Genomic DNA, 8063 nt, shown 5'->3' on the forward strand with positions numbered 1-8063 from the left:
GGGGGCTGCCCCCCCCCCCCCCCCGGTTTAATGCCCAGGCCAAACCCCTGCACCAAGAAACCCAACATAAGAGGAGTACATTCCTTCCATGACGTCAAACCCCACCACCACCACCTAAGGGTGTAAAAGGGGGGCAAAATGTGTTTTCCATGTGCCTGGCAGACTGCTGCTTCCCCTCCACCCCCCCATTGGTCAACTGTGTGGCTCAGAGTTCTGAGGTAAAACTTCAGGAGTTGACTTAACAGACGACTGCTTCTTAAATGGACAGTTCTACGTGGCCTGCTCCAGAGTGAGCCCACCAAGCAGCCTGGTGATCCTAGAACCTGAGGGCAGAACCCCAAAGTGGTCTACAGAGAGGTCCTTCAGCAGAGGGGGGGGGGAGTACGTATGTCTCCCTTCATTTTTTTTCACTACAGTCTTCTCCATTAGAAATCCTACAACAAATGTTACATTTCAGACTTCACATCATCAGTATTATAACTGGGTTTATGGAACTTAAATACCATCGCGAAGCACGGGTATCAGGCTAGTACAGAATGAAAGAGATGGTGTGTGGGGTGGGGGCTTCTACAGCAATCTTATTCTCCCCCCCTCCCCTATGCATTTAGAGCATGTCCTTTTAATGATTGCAAAGGCTGGGGTTTTAATAGCTGGGTTCTTAATCATTTGTTAATTTTAATAATTTTATGATATGTTATGAGTTTATCATGTTCTGTGTTGTGAGCTACCTCAAGTAGGTCTCTGAGGAGGCGGCGTACATATTTTCTAAAGAAATAAAACTATGGGCAGGTATTGCCTTGGGGCTGGGCTCATTGAAGCCTCGGTCTTGAACCCGTTCGGGGTGCTAGTAGGAAACAGAATATGTTTGGTCTTCCTCGCTGAACAGCCAGAGCCCTGCCGCCCTTCATCTGGAGGGCGAACCCACCGTTTCCACGTAGGGTTTTGATGTAGTAGACAGTGATTTGGATTTCAAACATTCACTTACTTGTTTCATTTATACCCCCACCTTTGTTCCTAATGGGGGTGCAGGGTGGCATACATCATTTCTCTCTCCTCTGTTTTAGCCTCATGGTAACCCTGCGAGGTAGGTTAGGCTGAGAGAGAGAGTGAGCTTCCATGGGAGTGTGGGGATTCAAACTGAGGTCTCCCAAATCCTAGTCCAAAACAGTAACTGCTACACTACATTGGCTCAGGAGCGCCGAGAAAAGAAATTTCTCTGTCCCTACAGAACTATGTTAGGGATAAAACAAAGAAATAAGTATAATGGCCTTTGTATTTGCAAGGTCAGGGTAAAAAGGACACTGGAAGATCTGTACGTTCCTCTGCACAGGGAAAATTGGCTCCAGAGAGCAACTGAGTTCAGGAAAATCTTGTGGGTACTATCCCACACACACACCGCCGCTATACAGTAATTATTATACCAGCTAGAAATCTCTTCCTATATCTTCTGAATCACATCTTGCTTGACTCTTCGCCTGGCTGTTAAAATTATAACAAGAGATGAGGGTTTTATTTACATACTTGCAAAGCTCCCCCCCCCCCGGCCCCCTCAGTTACCCACCCAGATCCAGCCTCCTTGATGCCTTTAAACACCAGACAGGCAGGTGTCTGTCAGGTATAGGAGCAGGACCAGGGTACCTTAATCCCTCAGGGACGCCGCCCCAGCAGGATCACCTTAGTGGTGCTTCTGGCCCAGCTTAGCCACACTCCCACCCACAATGGAAATATACCCCAAATTTGCAGAAAACTGGTTTCCTTTATTAGGTTATTTAACTTCTCACAATGTGGGTTCTAGAAAATTGGTTCATATGAACTTGCTCAATATCTGATTGCCCGGATGGTGTTTTGAATACGTAGTTATGTCCAATGCTCCCTCTAAGCCGTGGAGTCTCGTGAGCAACAATTCTACTTTGTGAGCTACAGGCATTGAAGTTGTGAGCGAGCGATTTGGCTGCTGCATAAACTGGTTTGCTCTGGAGCCCTCCTTCCTGAGCTGAGACAAAAATGTGTGAGCCGGAGGCTAAAAAACTCTGAGCTGGCTCACACTAACTCAGCTTAGAGGGAACACTGGTTATGTCCCACTTCTTAAGTGTAACATAACTGAGAGGCAAGTTTGTTTAAAAATGGGGGGTATGCCCTCCACCCCCCCCCGGGTTACAAACCCCTGCACCAAGAAACCCAACATAAGAGGAGTACATTCCTTCCATGACGTCAAACCCCACCACCACCACCTAAGGGTGTAAAAGGGGGGCAAAATGTGTTTTCCATGTGCCTGGCAGACTGCTGCTTCCCCTCCACCCCCCCATTGGTCAACTGTGTGGCTCAGAGTTCTGAGGTAAAACTTCAGGAGTTGACTTAACAGACGACTGCTTCTTAAATGGACAGTTCTACGTGGCCTGCTCCAGAGTGAGCCCACCAAGCAGCCTGGTGATCCTAGAACCTGAGGGCAGAACCCCAAAGTGGTCTACAGAGAGGTCCTTCAGCAGAGGGGGGGGGGAGTACGTATGTCTCCCTTCATTTTTTTTCACTACAGTCTTCTCCATTAGAAATCCTACAACAAATGTTACATTTCAGACTTCACATCATCAGTATTATAACTGGGTTTATGGAACTTAAATACCATCGCGAAGCACGGGTATCAGGCTAGTATAGAATGAAAGAGATGGTGTGTGGGGTGGGGGCTTCTACAGCAATCTTATTCTCCCCCTTTCCCCTATGCATTTAGAGCATGTCCTTTTAATGATTGCAAAGGCTGGGGTTTTAATAGCTGGGTTCTTAATCATTTGTTAATTTTAATAATTTTATGATATGTTATGAGTTTATCATGTTCTGTGTTGTGAGCTGCCTCAAGTAGGTCTCTGAGGAGGCGGCGTACATATTTTCTGAAGAAATAAAACTATGGGCAGGTATTGCTTTGGGGCTGGGCTCATTGAAACCTCAATCTTGAACCCGTTCAGGGTGCTAGTAGGAAACAGAATATGTTCGGTCTTCCTCCCTGAACAGCCAGAGCCCTGCCGCCCTTCATCTGGAGGGCGAACCCACCGTTTCCACGTAGGGTTTTGATGTAGTAGACAGTGATTTGGATTTCAAACATTCACTTACTTGTTTCATTTATACCCCCACCTTTGTTCCTAATGGGGGTGCAGGGTGGCATACATCATTTCTCTCTCCTCTGTTTTAGCCTCACGGTAACCCTGCGAGGTAGGTTAGGCTGAGAGAGAGAGTGAGCTTCCATGGGAGTGTGGGGATTCAAACTGAGGTCTCCCAGATCCTAGTCCAAAACAGTAACTGCTACACTACATTGGCTCAGGAGCGCGGAGAAAAGAAATTAGCTGTCCCTACAGAACTATGTTAGGGATAAAACAAAGAAATAAGTATAAGGGCCTTTGTATTTGCAAGGTCAGGCTAAAAAGGACACTGGAAGATCTGTACGTTCCTCTGCACAGGGAAAATTGGCTCCAGAGAGCAACTGAGTTCAGGAAAATCTTGTGGGTACTATCCCACACACACACCGCCGCTATACAGTAATTATTATACCAGCTAGAAATCTCTTCCTATATCTTCTGAATCACATCTTGCTTGACTCTTCGCCTGGCTGTTAAAATTATAACAAGAGATGAGGTTTTTATTTACATACTTGCAAAGCTTCTTCCCCCCCCCCCCCCCCAGTTACTCACCCAGATCCAGTGCACACCCCACCGGCAAAGAAGGCTCAAGCATCATTTCTCTGGATCCAGGACATACCTACATAGTATGAGGCCCTGCACACACCTGAGTCGTGTAAGGAATTTTTGAACTGATGTAAAACTCAATAATAAACGTGCAGCCCCGGCCGAGCCAGACTAGGCCCCCAAGCCCTGGTAAAGTATAACCAGGGCTATTTTGGGGAAGGAACGCACAGGAATGGAGTTCTGGCTGGCTCCCAAGTTGGCCACGCCCAGCAGGAACTCATTAGCATAATAGGCCACACCCAACAGCAGAAACTCATTAGGATTGGCTACATTAGGGGTGTGTGGCCTAACATGCAAAGGAGTCCCTGCTACAAAAAACCTAACATGCAAAGGAGTTCCTGCTACAAAAAAAGCCCTGGGTTTTGACAACAAACAAGGTAAACAGAATAACAAGCAAAAGGTGGGTGTGGCTGGATAACCACACTTCTGGTAATATGGGGGTGTGGCCTAATGTGCCAATGAGCTGTGCTGTGAGGGGTGTGGCCCAATATGCTAATGAGTTTCTGCTGTTGGGTGTGGCCATTATTATGCTAACGAGTTCCTGCTGGGCTTTTTCTACAAAAAGAGCCCTGATTAGTCCCGACTTCCCTAGCAGGGAATTTTGACATTTGATGCAGAGAATTCAAATGGAAAGGCTCCCTCACACAGGAAGTGAATTGGTTTATTTAAATAATGGTGGCACCCAACATGGCTTACAATATTGTTCTCACCACTACCCTTTCATCCTTGTACAACCACCACCTTGTGAGGTAGGCTAGGCTAAGCGTGTGTGACTGGCCCACGGTCACCTAGCAAGCGGCCATGTCAGACTAGAGATTTGAACTTGGGTCACCCTGATCCTGTTCCAGCACTCTCTCTGCCACATTATGCTGGCTGAATTCTGGGCGCAATCCTCTGGAAAGAGGTCTATACGGTCACCTCAGTCAATCCCCCTCCTCTACTATCATTAGAGGGTGGGAAAACCCTCACCTCACCTCTTAGATGGCGCATCTCTATGCAAAACGTTTTTTTATCTACTTGGATTTTTTACTTGAAAGCCATCAGTCATGTGTTTTTGGAAACACGCTATACTAAAAGCACTGATGTTCATTTTAGGAGATGTTATTACGAGGATAATATTTCAGTATGGTATGGGGTTTTATTGTAAATTGATTCCACTTAGAGAATACCAATTCTTTTTGTCAGAAAAAATCAGTATAAAAATCCTTCCCCTTCTCATTCCCTGAAAATAGCTCTCAGCACTTTGCTTGCTGCATGTAAAAGCTTAACTCTCAAGTCCCTGTGACTGACAGACAGGCGGAAGATTCCGGATTGGTCAGGCCTGTTGCAGATTCTGGGAGACTGGCCCTGGATTTTTAACGGGTGAAAGCCAATGTTCCCTCTAAGCTGTGGAGTCTTGTGAGCAGAAATTCTACTTTGTGAGCAAACTGGAATTAAAGCTATGAGCGAGCGATTGGGCTCCTGCATAAATTAACCTACTCTGGAGCTATCCCTTCCTGAGCTAAGTCAAAAAAACTGTGAGCTGGAGGCTAAAAAACTGTGAGCTGGCTCACACTAACTCAGCTTAGAGGGAACACTGGTGATAGCCCCTGACAGGATCTGGGGCAGGACTGACTTATCTAGCAGGCACAGTGCCTAGGGCCCATGATACTCAGAGGGGCCCACAAATATGTTTTAGGTTCTTTTAAAGTCAGAAGGGGAAAAAATGAACTTTTAGGGTCGAAGAAAATGTCTTAATTTTTTTCTCAAAAATTGAAATGTTTAGGGCCCGTGAAAATTTATTAAATTTTGCCTAAAACAGGGGGAAAAATAAAATGTTGAAATATTTACACTTACATCAAAAATAATTTTTAGGGGCCCATGAAGGCAAAAGTGCCTACGGCCCACAAAGGTCATAATGTGGTCCTGATCTGGGAGACCCAGATTCAAACACCCCCTCTGCCATGAATCATTCCAGGCGATCTCCTGGGCCAGTCACACACTCTTAGCCTATCCTGCCTCACAGAGATATTGTGAGGACAAAATGGAGGAGGCGAGAACAATGCAGCCACCCTGAAGCCCTTGAAGAAAGGACAGGGTCAAAATTTACTGAAGAAACAGCACCATCTTTCCTACTTGTGGCAATTCCAGCTCTCTGGCTCAAAGCCACTGTCTTCAGTGACCTTCTGGAACGATCATTGATGTGGCCGCTGCTGGTCGTGGCCCCTGTGCCTGAGACACAGAGATAGTGGTGCTGGGAGGCAGTTGGCGTTGGGGAGTGCTGTGGACCTCAGGCAGAGAAATGGGCATAGACCAAGGCTTGTGTGCAGCCAACCTAAATCCCAAGGAAAGCATCTGCCGATTCTAACTCTTCAAACAACAGATTAGCTATAGCTGGGCAGCTCCACTTCCCCCTGCTCCCCCTTTTGCCTGCTGTACAGCTATCTGGACCAGCACTGTGTGGCTGCCACTTTTGTTTCGGTAACCCAGACTGGAGGTGTGGGGGGGGGGACACACAGACAGATTCAGTGAGGGCTTCATGGCTGGTCTGAGAATATGTTCTCCTTCCATAAACCTTCCTAAAAGAGCACTGTTTGGTAGCATGTAGCGCCAAGGTCTGAGCCCCCCTCACAGAACCCACAGTCACAGACCAACAGAGTTGGGCCCAGAGAGCGGGAAAGTAGTCAGCCACATGCTGAACAGCCTGGAGGGGGGGGACAGGTACCAAAAGGCCAACCTAGACTCTCTCAGGTCTCCCACAACACAACTATATAGAAAGATTTTGTCACTGCCTATGTTTTTTTGCTCTCAGGATAGCTTCAGTGTTGGGCTCTGAGGAAAACAATTCAAGCCTGCAACACTGTTTGATTCTAATAAAAATGGAAATAGTTTACACACACACCCACGTAGTGAGAAGAATATAATGGATTGGACCCAAAGGTGAGCAGAAGGACAGCTCCTTCCAATCTAATTCCATGGTGTGAATCTAGCCCAATGGCTTTCTTTAACTATGCCCTATGGCTGACTCGAGAAGCTGCAGTGGCTCAAGTGGTTAAGACACTGAACTGCAGGCTGTGGAAGGTCGGTAGTTCAGCAGTTCGAGACCCGAGTGTGCCACATGACGGAGTGAGCTCCCGTCTCTAGTTCCAGCTCCTGCCAACCTAGCAGTTCGAAAGCAAGAAATTGCAAGTAGATAAATAGGTACCACTTCGGTGGGAAGGTAACAGCGTTCCGTGTGCCTTGGTGTTTAGTCATGCTGGCCACATGACCACGGAAATGTTTTCGGACAGCGCTGGCTCTTCGGCTTTGAAACGGAGATGAGCATCACAACCCTAGAGTCAGATTCGACTGGCTTTCAAGCAAGGGAAACCTTTACCTTTACCTATGGCTGACTCGACTTCCTAGCATACCTCAGTCCAGCTCTTTGGGGTCTCTCTCCTTCCCCTGTACACAACAGTGTGGGACAGGGCTTAGTCACAGCGTGTGTCTCTCCCACTCATGTTTTCTTTGTGTCAAAAACTCTATTAATTACAAGAATCAAATTACTTTTTTCTCTCCATCCTCTGTATTGACACATGGATCCACCTGTTTAAATTAAATGCCTCCTCATTAAAATCCTGTTTAGAAGATACACGTGTGGTAGCTTTGCACGCTGCTTGAGATTCCTTACGGGGGCTACGTGGAATCCATATTTCTTGCTCCTCTCTTGCTGTCCGTTTCACTCCTGTTGTGCAAGGATGCAGCTTGGCCCAAGCAATTCGTAAACCCTTAAAAATATATTTGGTAATAACCCTCAGTTGTTGTCTGGCTGCAACAGGGGTCCATAGCACAAGGTTCTCCTAGGATTACGATAAAGTTCTTACTAAACCAAGTACTGCATTGTTACCTTTAATGCGCAGACACCAGTTACGTTTTTCATTCTGTGTTTTCTTTAACATATTCCTCTTCCCCCCTCTGCACCCCATAGAGTGAACTGTTTTCTAAATCCTTCTGTCCCTCTAACCCCCCCCCTTTCTCTTGATACCACAAGCCCACACCCCATCTCTGTTACATGCACGTCTTTGCTCTTTCAGTGCCCATTTTGAAGAATGCAAGTGGGGCCCTGCTGGATCAGACCAGTAGTCCATCTAGTCCAGCATCCTGCTTCACACAACAGATAGCCTGTTTCCCTGGAGAGCTAACAAATTTGCAATAGGCACTCTCCATCCCTGCCTTTATGCCAAACAACATAAACAATCCAAATGCATCAGACACAAATGGTCTATCCTACAATCCACCCTCTAGTTGAAGAGCCAGGGGTAGCAGGTATCTGAGGCATGTAAGTTGAAAGTAAGATACTCTTTTCCACCCAGA

This window comes from Gekko japonicus, unplaced genomic scaffold, assembly GCF_001447785.1.
Source record: "Gekko japonicus isolate JY-2015 unplaced genomic scaffold, Gekko_japonicus_V1.1 scaffold1263, whole genome shotgun sequence".
In the NCBI taxonomy this organism is placed as follows: domain Eukaryota; kingdom Metazoa; phylum Chordata; class Lepidosauria; order Squamata; family Gekkonidae; genus Gekko; species Gekko japonicus.